At 41.9% G+C, this 23,451-nt stretch overlaps 2 long non-coding RNA genes across 3 annotated transcripts; both read right to left on the bottom strand.

The window, feature by feature from the left end:
• Positions 1–3,736: 3,736 nt before the first annotated feature.
• On the bottom strand, positions 3,737–11,282 carry LOC123952639. Of its 2 annotated transcripts, none has more exons than XR_006820680.1 (3): positions 11,232–11,270; positions 9,245–9,323; positions 3,737–4,471 (listed from the first exon to the last, which is right to left on the bottom strand). It is a non-coding gene; the product is annotated as an uncharacterized LOC123952639 (long non-coding RNA). The 2 variants fall into 2 exon arrangements; XR_006820681.1 differs by lacking the exon at positions 3,737–4,471 and adding an exon at positions 4,821–6,725 and having other exon boundaries at positions 11,232–11,282.
• A 1,001-nt stretch (positions 11,283–12,283) lies between these two features.
• Positions 12,284–16,060, bottom strand: LOC123952638. Its single transcript, XR_006820679.1, has 3 exons — positions 15,647–16,060; positions 13,886–13,989; positions 12,284–13,116 (listed from the first exon to the last, which is right to left on the bottom strand). It is a non-coding gene; the product is annotated as an uncharacterized LOC123952638 (long non-coding RNA).
• Between the last annotated feature and the right edge of the window lie 7,391 nt (positions 16,061–23,451).

The raw sequence follows: 23,451 nt of genomic DNA on the forward strand, positions 1-23,451 counted from the left end.
CCGTAGAACCCACCTTTGCCTTCTCTTCTGCTTCTGCATGCGTCCTCTGCTCCTCAGACACACTGAGAATCCTTCTAGTATTTAGAGGCACCTAGGAAGGAGGGAGTCGTTGACACCCTGGCATTTCCAGGGCCAAAAATTTCAGCAGATGCTGCCTTGCTGGGCTGTCAACAATGTCACAATTTGGCCACTTTCGGAAAAGCAAATGGGCTATTCTCAAGCATCGCTTTCAGGGACGAGTAAGCGTACTCTATACACTGGTCTGTACACACGTCTGTGTGCGTACATACACCGGCACCTGGGCACACGAGCCCATACTCGCTGCTGATTCAAAACCCTCGTCAGCTGCACTTTCTCCATAACAGAAGTGATTGCTGTGATGGGAAATGCAAAATTAAGCTCTGAAGTGATTTCCTTAGAAATCAGTAGGAATGGTTTACTGGAACTTTTTTTTTTTTTAAATGAGAAGTTTGTTTTCCCTTAAGGATTTGCTCCAAAAAAAGCAGCTCTCACCATATATTTTCCTGGAGGGGGGAAAAGAGGGGACAGAATGTGCAAGCTGAACGCTGACTAAATATTGCCGCCCTGGATTCCACTGGTGGCTAGTCACCAGGATCCCGGAAATGCCTTGGCCAGCCTGTCAAGTTGAAAGCTACTTAGAAGAATCCTGAGCAGACTTGGTGCCTCAGGTGTGTTGGAGTGTCTAGTATCTCAATCTCTCATTGGTAAATGCATTTTTTTTTTTCAGCAGGATGAGTGAGGAGAGGATCAGTCTATAACAAGTTTTTCAGATTTTCTGAGCTAGAGTTTTAAAGGTTTTAAAGGAAGGTGGTGATCAGGATTTGAATCCTGGCCTGAACATGGTGGGTGGTCTGGCCCAGTGGAAACCCTACTGGAGGGATAACCATAAATCATCGAATCAGGACCCAAAGTAACCATCAGAGTTTGCTGGTTCCACTCTTGTCTGCAAGTAGCATTATCACTGAACTCATTTGCACAGAACTCTGCTTGCCTTTCTCTTAAAAATTTTCAGAAAATAAAATTTTACAGGCTACACTGGTAATTGTCCAGAGAGATTATCATCAGTTCATTCATTCAGCAAACATTTAAAAAGTGCTGACTCTAAGCCTGTCTGTCCTTCCTCTGATCTCTGGGGATATAAGAATCAGCCAAGTCTGGGGTGCCTTCGTGGCTCAGTTGGTTAAGCATCTGCCTTTGGCTCAGGTTACGATCCCAGGGTCCTGGGATCGAGCCCCACAGTGGACTTCCTGCTCAGCCAGAGGCCTGGTCCTCCCTCTCCCTCTGCCTGCCGTTCTGCCTACTTGTGCTCTCTTTCTCTCAAATAGATAGATAAATAAATAAATAAAATCTTAAAAAAAAATCTACCAAGTGCCCCAATTCTTGACTTCATGGGTCTCACATTACATTTATATCAGGGGTGGTGCTGGTGGTGAAGGGAACTCAGAAAATGTGAGGATAGAAAAAAACCAAAATGAGTAAGTCAAATATATAGTAGGTTAGATGCATGAAAGTGTTATTTGAGCAGTACTAATCTGTAACTTGTATTTGCAAGAAGCTTCACGAGGGCCACAACACATGTATTCTATGTGATCTTCACAAGAATAAATTGGTCTGGAATGTTAAGGCAATTTCTCAGGGTCATGTGATTAATAATGACTTTTCTGGAATTGGACTACAAATCATCAGGCCCAGAGTGTGTTTCCTTCTTATTAACTTAAGAAATGAAGACAGCAACTCAAACACCTGTCTTGTTCTGGTACTCAGTGGGGACTGGACAGGAACTGCTCATTCTCCCACTCTTGGAAGACTGGGAATTCTGGTGTAGAGCCTAGTTTGCAATTTGAATACCATGCTCATTCAATAATAGTGACTCTAGTTGCAAAGGCCTGTGAGGGCTAGACAAAAATCAGATGGCATTGGACAATGGCATTGGAGTGACACCAACCCAGGAGGCCAGGTCTGTCCCCAGCCAGGAAGAGTCCTGCTGGGGGAGGGGGAGAACAATTAATTGTACTCCTTCAGACGTTTTCAAATGGGAACAGGAAAATACAGCCTGGGCCAGGCTCTGCCCACTTCATGTCGCTGTGACACAAAGCTGAAAACCAGAGGAGGTTGAGAGACTAACAAAGGACTGAGTGTTTACTTTTGTAATATGCTGTGATTCCTCGTACCAGGAAATCTAATTCCCCTTTTATTCCCTTACCACCCCACCTGTTCGTCCCTGCCATAAAACAGGGAGAAAAGGAGAACCAGATGTTCTATGAGAGTCATCAAATTAATTAATTAATTTCAGGAGCTTTCTTTGAACTCAAGTTGGAGAGAACCATGGACTTTTCATTCTTGGGGGGAATCATGAGGAAACATGAGCATTTGTGGCTGCTCCTGGTACACCATATGGTACGGGAAATAAACAAGTAGAGGTTTTGGAATCAGGCAGAACTGGATGTGAATTCCAGGTTGGCCACCCAGTAGCCTTGGACCTGAGACCAGTTCTTAAGCCCCAGGTTCCTTATTGACAATGGAGAGATGTCACCTACCTGGAAGACTGTTTCAGAGAGTGAGTGGGATCACATGCTATCCGTGACACATGGCAGCAACTCCATAAGCAACTCCATAAGTGTTACAGTGATGTCTGATAGGACTTCATGTTTTGCAAATTCAACTATCGCTCCTTGGCAAGGAGAGAGTGGTGGAACAGACAAAGTTAAGAATGTGAGTAGTTTCAGCATGTTTAAGTATCTTGTTCAAACAAGGCAGCTTGAAAATCTCTTGAGTGTGTTCCCTCTTCCATTCAGTGAATCTGTATTTGGGGGGTAAGCACCTGTTGTTCCCTCACAGACCTCAGTTCCTTCATGTTCCCATAGTGCAAACATCTCACCAGGCCAAGGGCGACTCTGGGTTTAAAGGTCCATATATCCCCTACCTCATACACCCTAACTGCAATCCAACTGTGTCATCAGAGGATCAACTAAAGAAACAGTGATCGGTGGTCATTTTGGCACCACGTAATTGTTGATGTTTGTTCTGAAACCAAAGAAATGTGAAATAATAAAAAGAAGAGACAATGTTTTCCTATCATGTTAGTAAAGGTCTTTGAAAAAATGATAATACCCAGGGTCTTCCAAAACAATCATCACTGATGGCGTAAATGGGTTTTTCGGGAGGATGCAATCATAGGTATAAAGAAGTATAAAAATGTTCAGATGTTTTGATGCCATAATTCTACCTCCAGAAATTTTCTTGAAGGTGTTAAATAGGATCTCACTACCTTCTAATTTAAAAAGTTCATCACAAAGTAATTTATAAGACCAAATTATTACAAACAACTTTAGTGCTCCACAATGTGGGACTGGCTAACCGAATCATTCATTTGGCGATACCACTGAGCACCCTGCCATGGTGCCCCCTATGGCCCTGGGTCCAGCCCCACTGCACGTCACTTCTCCTCAGACATGGGCTCTGAATACATAGTCTGATGCAACCTTGAATGCACACATTTGTAAACTGATATTCTGTGAAACCCACATATTGCCCTCTTAGAACTTTGGGCTCCATTGACACATCTGAAATTTTATTTAAAAAATTTAGCTAACATTTCAATTTTCACTAAAGAACTCCAGTAAATAACTTTTTTTTAAAAAAGATCTTATTTATTTATTTTAGAGAGAGAGAGTGTGTGTGCATGTGCACAGCAAGCGGGGAGAGGAACAGAGAGGGAGGGAGAGAGAAGCTGAAGCAGACTCCATGCTCAGCGCAGAGCCTGATGTGTGGCTCTGTCTCATGACCCTGAGGTCATGACCCGAGCTGAAACTGAGGGGTGGATGCTTAGTTAAGTGTCCTGAGCCACCCAGGCAACCGCAGCTGTTAACTTTTGAAAGTTTAATGGTATAGTGTGGTAATAGTGAAATCTCAGCACCATCCACAAACAGAGTGCTCCTGTGACCCTGTTTCTCACGTGTGTGAGCTAAACAGAACTCGTTTCCAGCTGAAATCAGCATGGGGAACATGGGGAGTTTTGGCAACTTTGTCCGTGTTGAGACTCATAGAAGATGCTAGTGCCTGGTGTGCGGGGGTGGATGACGGCATCTCTATAGAGGTAATCACGTAAGAAATGCTTGTGCCATTGATTTATATTTTCTTCTTCGAAACCAAAGTTTCTCAGAGTGATTTTTGTCCCCCAGGAGACATTAGCCAATGTCTAGAGACATTTTTGATTGTCCTAACAGGAGGAGAGGTATTACTAACCCCAAAAGGGTAAAGGCGAGGCATTCTGCTCAGTATCCAAGGTACACAAGACAGGCAGCCCCTCACAACAAAGAGTTATTAATTTCAATTGTCAATAAGGCAAACATTGAGAAACCTGTGTAAACATCAGCTGAAGTCAAATCTTAAACTGTCTTCATCTGCTGGGCCTGAAGATTTCATCTATGGAGCTGGAGCGACCCCCAATCTGAAAGTGAATGCACGGTTTGAGAAGGCTTTCTGAATGTAACCTCATGTTGCTGCCTTCACTTGGTCTTCTTTTCCTTCCTTCCTTCCTTCTTTCCTTCCTTCCTTTCCTTTCTTTCTTTCTCTTTCTTCCTTCCTTTCCTTTCTTTCTCTTCCTTCCTTCCTTCCCTTTCTTTCTTCCTTCCTTCCCTTTCTTTCTTTTATTCCTTCCTTCCTTCTTTCCTTTCCTTCCTTCCTTCCTTCCTTCCTTTCTTTCTCTTCCTTCCTTTCTTTCCTTCCTTTCTTTTTTCCAAATAAGTCTCCATTATAATAAGATTCTCTGTGCACACACATTTACTTGCTACTGAAAATTGAAAGAGCACACTGAAAATTTTTTATTACAATTCAAAGTTTTGAAAACCAGAAAATCTAGTTTATGCCCCCTGCCCTAATTATGCTCTAGCCAAACCTCCCAATGTGCTCTATGTATTCACTCTGCACAAATTACTTGGCTTCTGATTTTCACGTTAGGTTTTGTCTTAATGACTTCAGGCTTCTGAAACACACAGGCAACACTCAAAACCCATTAGTGCTTCTTTTTTTTTTTTTTTTTCCATTAGTGCTTCTTTGGGTCAAATCAAAAAGTGGGGCTAAAGTATACAGAAGTCTTTAAATGCAAACTACATGATTTCCTCACAAATGACTGGTATCAAGGGAGAAAAGACACAAAAAAGACAGAGCTTACATCATAGATTATCAAAATATTGTACATTTTATCCTAACATAAAGCAGATTTTCCAAGCTGCTGCATGATGATCCTAACATTATTAGCAAGAAAAAAACAGTACAAGAATGAGGTTTCTGTTTACATAGACTCCATGTCATAATTATTTTCCATGCTGGTATCCTCAGAATGATCTCTATAATACGGGCAATAATTGTCATTATTTGTCATAGTTGTCATCTAGATCTTTCCATTCTTGATTCCACATCAGTTTCCTTCTGCTGTCATTCCTTTGGCAGCATAGTGTGCTGGTTGAGGTGGCCCTGGTATTTAGTAAATGGCACCATCCTTTCCATCCTTTCTTTCTGAGCAGTTAACAGTGTCCGTACTCCACCCTCCTCCTGCTGAATGTGTGGTCAACAAACCCTGGGAGTTCTTCTCTCTGTCCTGCTATTTGGTAGAGGGGAAGGGAGTTTGATAAATGGTTTGAGAGTCAATTTACTATGATTCCTTATCGATACTTCTGAGATAGGTTGAGAGGCACCTGAGATTTCCTGGGAAATCTCTTCACTAGGCATTTGAGAAGGTTCTGGGGCCCAGGTTGGGTAAAACTTGGCCACTGAAAGCTTAGCCACAGACTGAAGCTCCTTCTAAATTCCAGTGGAAGGTGGTGTTCAAGATTCAACTTGTGACAAAGTAGCCTGGAAAGAACTATACAGCCCAGAAGCAGCAAGAAAAACCCAAACCAACAAACCTTGGTGAGAGAAAGAACAAACCATGGTCATCTTTATTTTTAATATTTTTGCATGTACTTGATGAAAAATTTGTCCTTAAATGTTCACTGTAAAAATAGAGCAATGGAGCGACGTAATTGGCTTGTAAGATAACACTATCATCTGAATTTCCACCTACCCCTCAGCTTTCCCTTGCCTATGTGCCAAGCCCAATATTTTCTGGGCAGCACAGGGAATGTGGGAGGACCTTACAGCAGGCTGGAGATTGAGACACTTGCCTTCTCAAAGCCCATCAGGTGGTACACTTCTTCAGCATGGGCTACGAATGAGCTGCTTTCTCTGCGAGCAAACTTTGGTTGTTTGTCCTCACATTAAACTGGCATTCTCTGCATGGCACAATTTTAAGACTTTTTGTTGCTCAAGCAGCCTTCAAACACGTAGTAATGGCTATTTGAGTTTGTTGGTACATTTTGTAAAGTCACACGATAAGGCAGTTCCACAGTCCTTTCTATGTCATGTGCTTTGTCTTTGGATGGAAAGAAATGATGGAAGGCCCACTCACTGGTGGTCACGGGCAGCCGTTCTGTGCCATTGTAGATTTCTCAGTACGCAGCTGAAGAGTGCAAACAGCCATGGGATGCTTGTGACTCCTAAATCACTTGTAGCCTTCATTGTGTTTGTTCTTGTCAGAGGCAATTGCCCAACACTGTTCTTGATGGACTTTCCACTTTATAAATATTTCTTCAATAAGATTCACTCTGCTGAGAAGAACCAGAGCCTCTTGGCAGCAAAATAGACAAAGTGCACTAGACTTCAAACTGATGTAAAAAGTACAAAAGCAGCACATTTAATAACACCACTAAGCCTTCTGCACACAAGAGAATATGATGCCAAAGGAAAAGCTTCTTAATCATATGTTTTCTGGGAGGAACTTTGTATAATCGCTGGAGCAAATCAAATTATAGAAGTCCTTTGTCTTCGTCTACTGAAAATAGTCTTCACCAGAGCAACATTTTGACAAGTTTTTGATCAAAATTTTAGTTTCCATAGACGTCAAACCATAAAAATTGTCTTTTGAAAGAATTCATACAAAAGCTATTCTTTTGAAATTTGGCTAGTGAAAATATATACTTTGAGCATCTCATTTATCTTCCATACTTTCTTTTTTTATTCTTTATTATATCTGGATTAATAGTTTTTTTATCAGACTGTATTGGTTATAATGCAGGATTATGGATTTATTTTCCTCCTTAAGAAAGTTCAGGGAGACAAATATGAAATTCTGCCTTAAATTCATTCTCATAGATAAGAATTCCTAAATAGGAACTTTCCTGCAAAGACCCATGGTCTATGTAACCAGAAATTCAACATTGTTCTTAAAGTTTGCTTTGTTTATCATGCTTCTGTGCCAAATAATTCTCTAAATATGAGAACTATAGTATAATCAAATGGTTATTTTCCCCCTTATATTGTTGAAATTTTTATTGATGTGTATTGGCTTTAAAAAGATACAATATTTTTTTAGTTACTTAGCTAACATGTTCCGTTAATATTTGTATAAACCATTTGCCTATGTCCCCGTTTAATCATTAGAAAGTTGCTAATAATTGTTTTTCATGTGAAATTAATATTTTTCACAATCTATCTTATTTACTTCATCATTTTACTTATTCATTTATGTATCAACTGACTGATAGAATTTTAACATATAACATACATAAGGAGATTTTGGCCCCTGTTATATCCAGAGTGCTTATCTAGACCTTAAGGTAAATAATAAGATATTAATAATCAGTTCAAATGATGTCTTGCTTGGTTCATATTACTATTTTCCTTCTCCTGATTAGATATGATGAGAATCTATGGGTTCTCACAATCATTGGTCATACCCAAGTTCAGAGATACTAGAAATGAAGTTGAAGTCAGTATTCAGCTCTTTGGCCTTCCAAAGGCAGATGCTAAATCCGAAGTAGATTTTGGCAAAATTTCAAGATTGAACCCAAATATAGGAACATCCCTACATTTAGTGGAAACTATTATATATGTATAGTTATATATGCATACACACATATATTACACATATGTATCTATTAATACAATATTTCAAAGGTTATTAAGGAGTATGGAAATCTGCCTACAAGTTATACATTCAGTAACAGTAAGCTGCAGAAGCTGTGTTAAAGAATCATCTCAAATGAAAAATTAACTAGTATCTTTTAAGTTTTACTTTGTATTTATAGATGTACTAAGGGAAAATGGAAGTATCTCCCTTCTTCCTCTTGAGGAAGGGAATTAAAATTTAACAGCTTTTTAAAAATGTTTCAGAGACCACTTGGATCTCTGTTGAAAAGGATTTAGTCCTCTGAAGAAAAGCATAGCTTTTGTGCTTCCAAGGTGGAGAGGGGCAGGGTGGAAGCTTTGCTCTCAGGTGTGGTCCCAGGTGGCTGGCTGCCTGGGCTACCTGGGGAGGTGGGTCACTAAGCTGTGGCTTTGGGATGGCAGCAAGGGTCTTTGGGGATCAACAAGTAGTCATCAGGGAGGACCTCTATGAAGGGCTTCTTGGTGCCATCTGGGGCAGCAGTGCCTACCAATGGCGAAGAATTGCTGTCTGGTAGCAGCAGCACTGTTAACTGATGGTGCATAATGTCAGCAGTGACTGCCCCCAGCATGGACCATGCCTGCCCCTTTCCCCAAACACATAGTGCACGTCCTTAGTTGGTCTAATACAGGACATAGGATGGGGCCCCCAAATGACTGACATTAGCTTTTTCATTAAGCTCAGCCACATCAAGATTTGATTCAGAAAAAAGAAACGTGATGACTCTAATACCCAAATGTCATGGAACAGTTGGGTTCCACCTGACACATGAACGCATGGATAGGTACCCGCAGAAACAAAACCATGCTAGGTACCCATCAATGTAGTAACTGGTTTCTGTGGGTAGAGTGGTTAGAGATTTTAAATTTAAAAATTTTCCTACTTAACTTCTCTCCCCAAATCTCTAGAATGAATTTGTATTAATATTACAATCAGGAATAAGCCAGTTGATGACTTAAAGAAAATCTACAGTAATCAGGGAATTCAGAATGGTGAGAATTATGCCTTATTGTCTCTTGTACCTCTTTGTGCCAGGGTAAAACAATGGCTGCTTTTTAAAAAAATTTTGAGAGCTTTTATCAGCCAGACACTACACTAAGCTTTTCATGTTAATAAACTTAATTAATCTGTACAAAAATAACATAGGTAGTGTGATTAACCTCCTTTTAAAGATGATGCAAAATTATAAAGCATTATTGAAAGAAATAAAATAGGACCCAAACAAATGGAGAAACATACCAGATTCCAAAAAGAAATGAAATAGGATCTGAAGAAATGGATTCAAAGATCTTGCAATGTAAGGGTTGACGGTCTTTTTCTGTCAAAAGCCAGATAATAAATATTTTAGGTTATTTGGCCATACAACTGTCACAAGTACACAACTCTGTCATGGTAGTGCAAGCGCAGCTATAGAGAGTATGTAAATGGATGAGAGTGTCTGGGGCCAATAAAATGTTATTTAGGAAAACTGGTGATGGGCTGGAGTTGGCCCACCACCCATAGTTTGCTTGGAAGAAGATAAGAACCTAAACATATAACTTTCTAAATTAATATCTAATTTATTGCAATTCTTTTTTTTATTTAATTTATTTATTATTTTTTTCAGCGTAACAGTATTCATTGTTTTTGCACAACACACAGTGCTCCATGCAATACGTGCCCTCCCTATTACCCACCACCTGTTTCCCCAACCTCCCACCCCCAACCCTTCAAAACCCTCAGGTTGTTTTCAGAGTCCATAGTCTCTTATGGTTCGCCTCCCCTTCCAATTTTTTTTTTTATAAACATATAATGTATTTTTATCCCCAGGGTACAGGTCTGTGAATCACCAGGTTTACACACTTCACGGCACTCACGATAGCACATACCCTCCCCAATGTCCATAACCCCCTCCCCCTCTCCCAACCCCACCTCCCCCCAGCAACCCCCAGTTTGTTCTGTGAGATTAAGAATCATTTATGGTTTGTCTCCCTCCCAATCCCATCTTGTTTCATTTATTCTTCTCCTATCCCCCTAACCCCCCATGTTGCATCTCCACGTCCTCATATCAGGGAGATCATATGATAGTTGTCTTTCTCCGATTGACTTATTTCACTAAGCATGATCTAATCAGAAATTTGAGATAACGTTTTTTAACCTCTAAGAGGGGAGGCTTTTTAAAGCAAGACAGGAAACCAAAATGTCTTAAGGGAAAAATAAGACAGACCTGACTACATAAAAATTTAATGTTTTTTGCATGGCTAAATACTGTACAAAAATATTAACATAGAGATGATGGGACTAGAGAAAATATTTGATGCATATATGATAGGGTATTAGTATTAATATTTCTAATATTGAGAACCTTTTACAAATTATTGAGCAAAAAAAGGAAAGAGAAGGTGAAATGAAAATGAATGTGCCCAACATCATCAGTATCTGAAGGAATGTTGTATAACACTAAAGAGATCCAATGGTTTGCCAACCAAGTTGGCAAAGAGTAATAATAGCGATAATATTCAGTGCCAGGAAAGATGTGAGGAGACTCATCTCTCATGTGATGTGATGCTGGTAGGGTCTGAACTGGCACACACTTTGGGAAAGGTATCTGGTGATACCTGGTAAAAGGAAAGAAGGCAAATTAAAAATGATAAATTACCTAACCAAAGAGGTAGAAATCTATACTCTGAAAACTCTAGAACACTTAGGAAAGAAATTGAGGAAGACACAAGGAAATAGAAAAACATTCCATGCTCATGGATTGGAAAAACAAATACTGTTAAAATGTCTATATGCTACCCAAAGCAATCTATACTCTCAATGCAATCCCTATCAAAATACCACCAACATTTTCCACAGAGCTGGAACAAACAATTCTAAAGTTCCTATGGAACCAGAAAAGACCCTGAATTGCCAGGGGAATGTTGAAAAAGAAAACCAAAGTTGGTGGCATCACAATTCCAGACTTCAATCTCTACTACACATATGTGATCATTGAGACAACCTGGTAGTGGCACAAAAACAGAAACATAGATCAATGACACCCTAGAGATGGAGACCCCAGAAATGGGCCTCAATACTATGGTCAACTAATCTTTGAAAAAAAACAGGAAAGAACATCCAATGGAAAAAAGACAGTCTCTTCAACAAATGGTGCTGGGAAAACTGGACAGCCACATACAGAAGAATGAAACTGGACCATTCTCTTACACCATACACAAGGATAAACTCAAAATGGATGAAAGACCTCAATGTGAGACAGGAATCCATCAGAATTGGAGCACAGGTAGCAACCTCTTTGACGTCGGCCACAGCAACTTCTTTCAAGACACGTCCCTAAAGGGAAGGCAAACAAAAGCAAAAATGAACTCTTGGGACTACATCAAGATAAAAAACTTAGGCACACTAAAGGAAACTGTCAACAAAACTAAGAGGCAAGTGGTAGAATGGGAGAAGATATTTGCAAATGATGTTTCAGATAAAGGGCTGGTATACAAGATCTATAAAGAACTTCTCAAACTCAACACCCCAAAATCAAATAATTCAGTCACACAATGGGCAGAAAACATGAACAGACACTTCTCCAATGAAGACATACAAATGGCTGACAGACACATGAAAAAAATGTTCAACATCCCTAGCCATCAGGGAAATATTTACACTAGTTAAAATGGCAAAAATTAACAAAATGGGAAAAAACAAATGTTGGCAGCAATGTGAAGAAAGGAGCCCTCGTACGCTGTTGGTGGGAATGCAAACTGGTATAGCCACTCTGGAAAACAGTATGGAGTTTCCTCAAGATGTTGAAAATAGAGCTACCCTGTGACCCTGCAATCACTACAAGGTAATTTATACCAAAGATAGAGATGTAGTGAGAGGAAGGGGCACATGCTCCCCAATGTTTATAGCAGCAATGTCCACAGTGGCCAAACTGTGGAAGGAGCTGAGATGTCCTTCAACAGCCGACTGGATAAAGAAGATGTGGTTCATATATGCCATGGAATATTACTCGGTCATCAAAAAGAGTGAAATCTTGCCATTTGCGATGATGTGGATAGAACCAGAGGGTTTTACGCTAAGTGAAATAAATCAGTCAGAGAAAGAAAAATACCAAATGATTTCACTCATACATGAAACTTGAGAAACAAAACAGATGAACATAGGGGAAGGGAAGGGAAAATAAAATAAGATAAAAACAGAGAGGGAGGCAAACCATAAGAGACTTTAACTATAAGGAAACAAACTGAGGGTAGCTTGAGGGGAAAGGGGTGAGGGAATGGGGTTACTGGGTGATGGGCAGAAAGGAGGGCACTTAATATAATGAACACTGGGTATTATATGCAACTGATGCATCACTAAATTCTACCCCTGAAACTCATAATACTTATACTTATATGCTAACTAAATTGTATTTAAATTTAAAAATGATGAATTATCTCAAAATTAAGGAAAAGAAAAACACTTCCTATTGAAACATAGAGTTACAGTCAGACCTCTATACTGAGGAAAATTTAGAGCCTTTAAAGGATGTTAGTTAGTATTTTTTGAAAGAATGTTGTGTTCCATTTCTGGTTTCTATGTTTCACAGTAAAGATTACTTATCTCTTCATAATATTGGGAGGATGACTGCTTCTTTGCTTTGGTCAAAATGGGGCTTTCCTTGCAGATCTCGGGACACTTCTCTTCAGTTTTCCTTCACTTGTCTCTCGTGTCCACTCTATTTTGTGGCATGTGGTCCTAGTCTTACACAGCAATGTTGGTGGTGTTGGCTCATGCTGTTACCTCTTAAAGTCTGAGCCTCTCTACCAAGATAAACCCAAGAGTTAATGTCCAGTCAATTCTGGTCTTGTAAATATCACTCACTTAACATGAATGATGCTAGACACATTGTGACACATTCGGACATTTTATCAAATCAGGGGTCCTGTAAAAGTCCAAATTGAACATGAGTGCTCAAAGGACCTGAGAGGAGGGTGAAATGACTTCTTCAGAACCCTACAGTCTTCACTCCAATAATCGTGCCACTTCAAGGCATGATTTGTAATAATAAAAAAGTGTACTTCTTCTCTTTCCAATTCAGGGAATTTCCAAATCATGATAGTGACAGCCTCTCTGTGAATCCAGGCTAGAAGCTGCAAAAAAATACACGTGATGAGCTTGTATTATGTCTTTCCCTGTCTTCAAAGATGATCACACATCTGTTGGCTCCCTAGCCCACCCAGATATCCACAGCCAAGCTCTCACAACCAACTCAATGTGTTACAGGGCCCAAATCAAACAGAATCCCAGCATGAACTGGATAGAGCTGAATGAGAAATAAGGACAGAATTTTCTCCATATGGTTCTGTGTGTAGAAGTCCCTAAGCAAAATATGAGGGACAGTGGGAAAAGGATATGAGCCCAAAGCTTGGCAGTCCAGTTTGGATGTGCAAATCACTCTCCAGCTGCTTATCTTAGCTTCCTTAACAGGACCGGCATTCCCTTCTGTTTGTCTCCTTTAATCATTACACAGGTACTGTGCTTTGACCCTCTAGACTGGGGGATATTTTTATTTCATTTCTTAGGACAGTCTACTGCAATAACTTCAACATGAAAAGTTAGGGATCTAGTTCCATCCCTTCATTTGACGTCCCCAAGGAGAACCGGACAAGAGTTTGCTCTAGACGGCCCTGGTTTACCCATCATTCATCTCTTGTACCTCTCCCTCTGATGATGCCCAGTTTTCTACCCTTCAAGCTTCTGGTCAGGAGTATCACAAGAGGATGCCAAGTGGGGGATAACACAGAAAAAATCACTTTTTTTTTTTTTTTGGCTGAGTTTAGGGGGGAACTATTCAACACTGAAGCATCAAAATGGGAGCTCAGTTTGGATCATACATGTCACAGGGCTCTGTTCACAAACCTTCATTTGAGCTCCCTCCTTGAGTCGCCTCCCTTCCTCCCGGAGATGGTCTGCAGCAGGCTTCGTGCAGTATGGTGTTTGAGATTCTATCAGAAATCTAAAACCTGTAAACACACTGACAGCAGTCGGCCGAGGGATGTGAGAAACTCACAAATGAACAACAAATGCAGGCAGAGAAAGGCCAGACCAAATGGACTGATGTTTTTCACAACCGTGGAGGGGTTTACTCCGCCGTTCTCAAACCATATGGCACGCCGGACACCAGCCGGGAGAGGCTGGGAGGTACTTGGCGGCAGACCATGGAAACATAAACGCAAGGCATTTTGTTTCCTTGTGTGTGCTTTTCTCCCTTTAAATATTTACTTTTTGTGTTTTGCCAGGACACAGTTTCCATCCCATGTGCAGAGCAGGCTGTTTTTGCAAATGGGGGCAGGGGTAGGCAGGGGACAGCTTGGCTCAGGGGACCTGTAATAGGATATTGACTCTGTCATGTCCCCATTGCTGGCTCTCCTCCCCCAGGAGGAAGGTCAGCAAAAACCTGTCACAGACTTTGTGACCAGGTTTAGCGGCTCCTGGAAGAAGGGTTCTCCAGTTGAAAGCTCAGACCCACACCCAAAGGGAGCGGGCTGGCCAGCTCGTGGAAAAGACATGCCTTTTTGTTGAGCCACTAGTAGGTGGTCTCTGCCTGTAAGGTCTGAGACCCTGGGTGGGCAGCGGAATGTGCGAGTGAACCACACTGGCAGGGAATGGAGTCTTTGGCTTGGAGGCTGCTGATGGGGCATCTTTCAGAAACTTTCCACCCCACAAGAGAGTCGGGCTGGGGACGACGAAGGGTGGCAAGGGGAGTGGGTGGGCGAAGGGAGGGCAGCTGGAGGAGAGAATGAGGGTGGCAAATCCCCAAGCGAAATAGACATGTACCATATAAAAATAAATAAATTAGTCCCGGGCCTTGAGCCATGTTTGAACCAAAATAATGTAAGCAATCAAATACTTACTGTCTCTAATTCACTCAGGCTTCCAAACGCATTACTTAACAGAAAATGGAAGGGTTTGTAATAGAGGAGCGTAGTGGTTGCACAATGCGGGCCACGTGGTTAGAAGGTGGGCTCGGAGGACCTGGCAAATACAGATGTCCCGAACTAAAAATACACAGCCCTGGCATGTTTTCATTGGTTGTGAGGGATGAGGGCTGGAAGAAACATCCTGACATTCTCAGGAGGTCTCTGAGAGATTCCGTTTGTTCCACATGCAACCAGAGGAATAGACGTGAGAGGCGCCGGGCTGGACACCGTGACCAGAAGGAGCCAGGCAGGGCCACCACCACCGCCCTGTGACACGCAGGGGGAGCCCTTGGCAGTAAGAGTCCTGCTAGGGAGACGGAGACCCGTCCACACTTGTATAGTTTACATTTTATACCGTCTTCTCACGGTCACCACCCAGAGACACTGGAACTGTTGTCCTCATTCTCTAGTGCGACGCTTCTGAAGCTGTAGTGGGTATCTCCCTTGGGACAGATTCCCGGGCCCCATTCCCAGGGATCCCAGTCCAGTAACTCCGGGTGGGACCCAAGAATTCACACCGCTGACGAGTTCCCAGGGGCTGCTGCTGTCCTGGACCATGCCTTCAAGATGTACTGTTCTCTGTGAACTCAAGGGATAAGAGCACTTCTCTCCTGAGTAGCTGGATTCCAAACCCAGGCTCCCCACCCAAACCGTGATGCTTCTTACTCTCCCTGTGCCCTCTCTGCCAGTCCCACCTCACCTGAGCCTGGAGTTGTCCTCAGATTCCTTCCTGGAACAGTCCTCTTGACAGCCACCAGCAATCAACCAGGGTTGACATGCAGAGAAACGTACTTGTCCTCATAGAGGGGACAGCATGGGTCCAGGCTTCAAAGTCAGAGAAACTGGACTCAGTTATGAGGGGGCCGTTAACTAGGTATGGGAACACCAGATGGGGTTTCTAACTTTACTGCGCTTCAATCTTCTCAGCTGTCCAATGGGAGGCCTGGGTAGGGTCAATGGTTCTCAATCAGGTTACTTCTAAGAACCCTGTTGTATGAGACTACTCAGGCTGCTGGAACGAAATACTGTAGACTGGGGGGCTGAACCAACGGGAATTGATTTCTCAAGAGTTCTGTAGGCTGGAAGTCCAAGCTCAGGGTGCTGGCTGATTCATTTCCTGGTGAGCGCCCTCTTCATGACTTGAGTTGAGTTCTTGCTTCTTGTGGTGTCCTCACAAGGTCATCTGTCCGTGTATGCAAGTGTCTCATGTTTGTTTTTATAACAGCGCTAATCCCATCATGAGGGCCCCGCCCTCATGACCTCATCTAAACCCAATTACCTCCCAATGGCCCCAAACTCCGAATACCATCACATCGGGGTATAGAGCGAATTTGGCAATGTGGGGGAGACACAATTCAGTCCGTAGCACATATGGATAGCTTGTTTTAAGACACATCTTCCCGAAAAAAATAAATCACTAAAATAAAACGTGGTTCCCTGGGTTCTTCCTCCAGAGGTTCTGATTCAGTCCATCTGGGGTGGAATCCAGGCATTTATGTTTTTAGCAGGCATCCCACATGATTCTCAGCCTTCTTCAAGCTTGAGAATTTTTGGGCTAGTTGATCCCTGAGTTACCCAATTCCTGGCAGGGCACTGTGGGGTCCCCCCAACTCCCAGTAGCCACTTGTTTGTTTTTGCGTGAGCACGTGACCTGTGTTAATCTTATCTGCCATCACCAGCTGGAGAGTCGGGCTCATTCCTACATGGGGTGCTGGCCCAGCACCCCTCCTAGAGCCAGGCAAATAGTAGGCCCATAAGTGATGTTCATTGAGGGTCTTGTCCAGGACCCCTTCCAACTTCAAAAGTCTTTGTTTGTTTGTTTTTTTAATTTAATTTTATTTTTTCAGTGTTCCAATATTCATTGTTTATGCACCACTCCCAGTGCTCCATGCAATATGTGTCCTCCATAATACCCACCACCAGGCTCACCCAAACCCCCACACCCCCAAAACCCTCAGTTTGTTTCTCAGAGTCTGCAGTCTTTCATGGTTCATCTCCCCCTTCGATTTCCCCCAACTCATTTCTCCTGTCCTTCACCCAATGTCCTCTGTGTTATTCCTTATGTTCCACAAGCAAGTGAAGTGGGCAAGTCATCTTTGAAGAGCTCTCAAAGAGGTTATCTGACATTATTTAGGAAAAAAACAAGAGCTGACTTTGTTTTTACTGTCCAGGAGTCTTAACCAACAGCAAGTACATTTACATTTCCCTCTCTCCCTGGCAGCAGGAAGGATAATTCCCTGCTCTGTGACTAGAAAGTGAATCCACACAGACACAAAGGACAACCTCGCTCTCCATAACCCTCTTGAGGGGGTATCTTTCCTTCGTTCACTGCTGAGTATGGGGCCAGTGCTGAAAGCAAAGGCAAGACCATCCCTGAGGCTTGGTTAGGACTATATGGCCCAAGAGAAAATGGGGACACTTTTCTACATTCCTTTAGTCCCATGAGGAATAATAAAGGGAGGAAAGGGAAGGGAATGTGGAATGAGTTTTCTATGTGCAAGGTGGGACTCAGAGGAAGAAGACAGTCATGCAAAGTGATTGAACTTGTATGCGGCCAACTATAAACCATTTCTGAAAAATCACAGTATGCTATCACTACACACTTGTTACAACAGCTAAGATAAAAAATCGTCATAATAACCAAATGCTAGTGAAGATGCAGAGAACACAGGTCTCCTCAAACATTACTGGTGGGAATGTAAAATGGTACTGTCATCCTAGAAAATTGTTTAGCAGTTTCTTATAAAACTAAATATACCATATGATCTAACCATTGTACTTCTGGGCATTTATCCCAGAGAAATGGAAGTTTATTGTCCACACAAATGCAGGTTCAGGAATATTCATGTTAACTTTATTGGTAATAACCTCAAATTGCCAACAACCCAAATGTTCCTTGATGGGCAGATAAACACAATGGAATATCCATACTGTGGAATTCTACTCAGCAATAAAAAAAAAAAAAACATTATTAATACATTCAAGAATTGGGAGGGATCTCAAGGGAATAAGGCTGAGAGAAAAAAAATTCTCAAAATATTCCATACATTATGTAACATTTTTGAAATGCGAGAATCATAGACATGGAGAAGAGATTTAATGATTGCCAGGGGTTAGGGAGGGGGAGAGAAGAGAGGGAGATGGATATGACTATAAAGAGGTAGCATGAAGGAACCTTGTGGCGCGATTGTTCTGTGTCTTGATTAGGGTTGCAGTTACATGAATCTACACGTGTGATAAAGTGCATAGACTACACACACACACAAACACACACACACAAATACATGCAAAACTGATGAAATATGAATAAGATCTGGGATTATACTTATGTCAATTTCTTGGTTTTGACATTTCACCATAGAGAGGTAAGATATACTATTGGGGGAAGTTGGGGAAAGGGTACATGGGACTTCAGTACTATTTTTACAAATTCCTGTGAATGTATAATTAATTAAAAATAAAAGAAAAAATTCTTAAGAAGGAAATTAAATAACTAAAGATAGGTATTTTCTCTCCCTAGAAATTCATTATAATTATCAGGAAGAGCAATTTCTTTCTCTTTGGGAGTAGAGGGTACCATCCTGATGCATCATATTAATTATAAGTTACCCTAAAAGGCAAAGATTATAGAATAGAGAACCCAGAAATAAACCTTTCCATATATGTGGAAATGATTATCACTGAGAGAACCAAGACCATTCAGTAGGGGAAAGAACAGTCTATTCAACAAATTGTGCTGGGAAAATTGTATGTCCACATACATTTTTATCCAAAAAATGAAATTAGACCCTTACCTTAAATTGTATGCAAAAATTAGCTCACAATGGGTCAAAGATCTCAAAGTAGGAGCTAAAACTATAAAACTCTTAGAAGCACACATAAGGGAAAATCTTCATGACAATAGACGGCAGTGATTTCTTGGGTATGACACCAAAACCAGAGGCAATAGAAGAAAAATAGACAAATAGGCCTTTATCAAAATGAAATGTTTCTGTGTGTGCATTAAACGACACTGTCAACAGAATGGAAAGACAATCCACAGGATGGGAGAAACTACTTGCAAATCATCAACTTGGTAGGTATTAACATCCCAAATCCATAAAGAATCTCGGCACCTCAATGACAAAAAGACACACAACCCAGCTGATTTTTAAAAATGGACAAAAGAGCTGAATAGAGTCTCCAAAGAAGACATAAAAATGAACAAACAGCACATGGAAAGATGCTAAATATCAGTAACCACGAAGGAATTGCAAATCAGAAACCACAACGAAATACCACTTCATACCCATTAGGATGGTTATTAAGGGGGAAAAAGCAGGAAATAACAGGTGTTGCTGAGAGTGTGAAGAAATTGGAACACTTGTGCATTGCTGGTGGGAATGTAAAGTGGTGCTCTCACTCAAGAATGGGATAGCAGAGTCTCAAAAAGTTAAACCTGGCATTAATTACCAAATGATCCAGTGGTTTCGCTTGTGGGGATATACCCCAAGGAACTGAAAGCAAGAACCCAAACGGTTCTTGTATACGTGTATGTCTTCGTTCATTGTGGCATTGTTCACAACAGCCAAAGATGGAAACAACCCAAATGTCTATCAATGGATAAATGGATAAACAAAATATGGTAAATGCATTCAATGAAATATTATTCAGCCTTAAAAACAAATGACATTCTGATATCTGATATCACATGAATAAACCTTGAAGACATTACCCTGATACAGAGATAAAAATTGAATGATTCCACTCATATAAGGGACCCAGAGTAGTCACTCAGAAAAATGGAACAGTGGTTACCAGAGGCCTGGGTGGGGAAAACGGGAATTATTGTTTAATGGGTATCGAGTTTCAGCTTGGGATGATGAAAAATGATTGAATGTATGTAATACCACTGAACTGTACACTTAAAAATGGTTGAGGGCACCTGGGTGGCTCAGTGGGTTAAGCTTCTGCCTTCGGCTCAGGTCATGAGCTCAGGGTCCTGGGATTGAGCCCCGCATCGGGCTCTCTGCTCAGCAGGGAGCCTGCTTCTTCCTCTCTCTCTCTCTGCCTGCTGCTCTGCCTACTTGTGATCTCTGTCAAATAAATAAATAAAATCTTTTAAGAAATGGCAAATTTTATGTTGTGCATATGATAGCATAATTTTTTTAAAGCATTACTGGAGATACATAGGTTCTCATACACACACGTGCACGCGCGCACACACACACACACACACACACACACACAGCAAACATAGGCAAATTCTTCCCCTCATTCGCATATTATTTCGTTCGATCCCTAAGAAGAAGTCTGTTTTACTACAGGATTTATGGGAAACTGAAATAGTGCCATGCAATGCTTAGAAGAGCTGAAACTTTCAGCTTGGCCTCGGTGGTCCTATGCATTTTGACTAAAAGTCACTACTCCCATACTCCTTCGAAGAACTTAGTCTGACAGGGCTACTGGTGGTATTCTGAACGCACATTATTCTTTCTTGATTCACACCATTTGTCCTTCCTGGAGTGCCCTCTCTTCTCTCTTTTTCTTTTGCACCTGTTCAAATACTACCTACCTCCGGACCTAGCTCAAATTCCACCTTCTCCATGACTAAGGCATCTGGTGATTTCTTTGCCTCGTGTGCTCACCTGCTGCACCTTCTCACTTAGACTCTGTTTTTTTGACATCTGCATTTTTTAGGTAGATTTACAATCTCAAATTTTATGCTCTTCCAATTAACTTCATATTCTTCCATAATTCTTCAAATTAAGAAGATCTTCAAGGCACAAAACCAAATCATTCATCTCTTTTTCACTACCAAATAATTCGGTGCTGTGATTTTCAGAGTGGGTACTTAGTAAAAGTTTGGGACAGATGGAAAAGAAGTTTTTATCTGTTTTCTGATACAATTCAGAAACGTTTGAAAAAAATTTTTAAGTGAGAAAACTCAGTGATAAAGAGGTAGCCTATGGAACTCAAAGATACCTAAAAATTTAGGTGTATAAGAACTTTCTGATTTCTGGAAGTAGTTCATTAAAACCTGCTAGAGTGAGAGATGTAGCTCTTTCTGATATCACAGTGGCTAGAACTACTGGGAACCTGAGGCCTCATCTACAACTAATTTCCATATGTCACAGAACAGGAAATGAATGCCCAGAAAGTTGAAGATGTTTACCTAGGAACACACGGATGGTACATGGGACTAGAACCCATGACTTCTAAGTTCCTACTTTTTCTTTGTACTTGCCACAGCTGCCTATTGGATTGTTTTATTTAGTGAGATACAATGCACGAGACACATGGTATGAAGAAATGATCAATGGTATGCTGGGGATGAAGCCTATAACATTAACAGGAAAAATTATCTTATATGTTCACATTGGCAGGTCTGTGGGGGAAAATGTTTTCATGCTGGAGGAGCAGAGCTGTAGATGACTGTGGTGTGGAAATAAACAAAGACTACCCACAGAGAACAAGCAGAAGCTATTTACTTGGAGTGTTCTCCAGCAAGGGAGTAAGCCACCATCACCCACATTTGGCAGAGACTCAAGGCAGGCAGAGGAGTGGGAAAGCTTTATAGTGGGGAGAAGGGAAGGCTTCAGGTGTGCACTGATTGGAGGCTGTTCAGCCTGGGAAAGCTGGGGGAGGGATAATTACAAGGGGGGCATTCTGTGTGATTGTCTAGGGTACACATTTGGCTTTCTCTGGTTGTTCTCAAGCTGGAAACAGGGACAAAAATTAGGGTAGTTGTCCATTATTAGCCAAGTCCTGGCTATTTGGGGCCAGTGGTCACAGAGGTTACTGTTTGGTTTCCTGGAACAGCTGCTAGAGATAGTGGTCAGATTTCCTGTAAAAGCCTCATAGACAGACAGCAGGTTGGTTTCCTGCGCTGGTTACTGTATCATGGGTTGTTTTCCTGGGTGGCTGCTGCAGATTGTGGGGCAGGGTTCTATTTTTATGTATGGTTTGGCCATTGCCTGCTTGTGTATTCAGTCTCTCAATGATTATACCTAGGGAGACTGACCACTCTCACTCTCTCTTTGAATAAGTATCCCCTCCTTTCCCAGACTGAAATGAAGTAGCACTTTCGGGAAACACGCCTCCATCTTATTGGAGAACAGAGCCTACGTTGTCTACTTTGCCCCCACAAGCCTTCCTTAAACACTGCCTTTCTTATATTAATTCTCTGCTGAAAAATATGTGTGTTAACTCGGGACTGAGTCTGACCCTCCTTCATCTCCCACCCATCCAATCTATTCTTTCTTCCATCTCCACGTTTCCCTCAGGTGGGAACACTTGCCTCCCCAGGCCTTCCCACACTTACCCTTACTTCCCTGCCACTTCCTCCACAGCTGCCCACTTCCTAGAATGCCTTCTGCTCTCTTTCCCAAATCCTGCCACAGTTCAAGTTTCAGTCTTAATCCATGAACCATCCCCCCCACCGCTCTGGTGTGTATGCTGTGCATTAGAGACTCATTGGGGGCAGCTGCTTAAAAGGCTGCTTAAAAGCTGCTTAAAAGGGCCCCCTCAGATTGGATTTTTAGATCTAGGCCGGACAGACAAGTCATATTCAGACTGGCAGGGAACAAGGGGGGAGAGTGCTTTAATTAAAAAGTAAACAACCTTTGAGAGTGCATGGGTGGCTCAGTCTGTTCAGTGTCTTCCTCTTGATTCTGGCTCAGGTCATGATTTCAGGGTCATGAGATTGAGTCCCTAGTCAGTGTGGAGTCTGCTTATGATTCTTTCCCCTCCCCTCTGACCCTCCCTTCCCCCCAACCTAGCTCCTATATGCTCACTCTGTTGGGTCCATGGTCAAAGGAGCAAGGCTGATACAAGGGGAAGGTCAAGCAAAGCTTTATTTCATGCCAAGCATCAAGAATCAAACTGACCGGCCAGGGACGTCTCTTGCAAAGAGGCGACGACTCTCTGCCTTACAGACTAGCTTTTAAGGGCAAAGGCCATGTGGTTGGGCCTGGCCACACACAGGTGGCCAATGAGATTGTAACACAGAGAAAGCTGCACAGTCCTGCTAGGTCACACATAAGTGACCAATTGAATTACAATTTACCCTATAGTAGATATTTGAACTAGCCTATCACCTTGGTCAGAATGGGCGCCCAAAAGGCACCCAAAGGGCGGGGCCCATACTCCTTGGTAGCTAGGAGATAGTATGCGCCCCACTGATTGAATACCTCCACCTGGCCTAACCCACCCTTGTATTTGGGCTTTGTTACCTGGGACTAGTTTCTGGGACTTGTTTTTAAATAAGTTCCCTGAGGGGGGGTGGGGGGCAGGGTCAGGATAGAGCTGCTCTGGCTAAAGAGGCCCTTACAGCTCGCCCTCTCTCTAAAAAAAGTAAACAACATTTGCATGAACAGAGAGGTGGAAAAACACACCCAGGCGTGTGTGTGTGTGTGTGTGTGTGTGTGTGTGTGTGTGTGTGTACGTATCACATATTAGGAAAAAATCATGACAGTCTTTGAAAGGAACCAAAAAGACAGCTAGGCCCCTTCAGTGGAAAACTAG

This window comes from Meles meles, chromosome 11 (assembly GCF_922984935.1).
Source record: "Meles meles chromosome 11, mMelMel3.1 paternal haplotype, whole genome shotgun sequence".
Taxonomy (NCBI): domain Eukaryota; kingdom Metazoa; phylum Chordata; class Mammalia; order Carnivora; family Mustelidae; genus Meles; species Meles meles.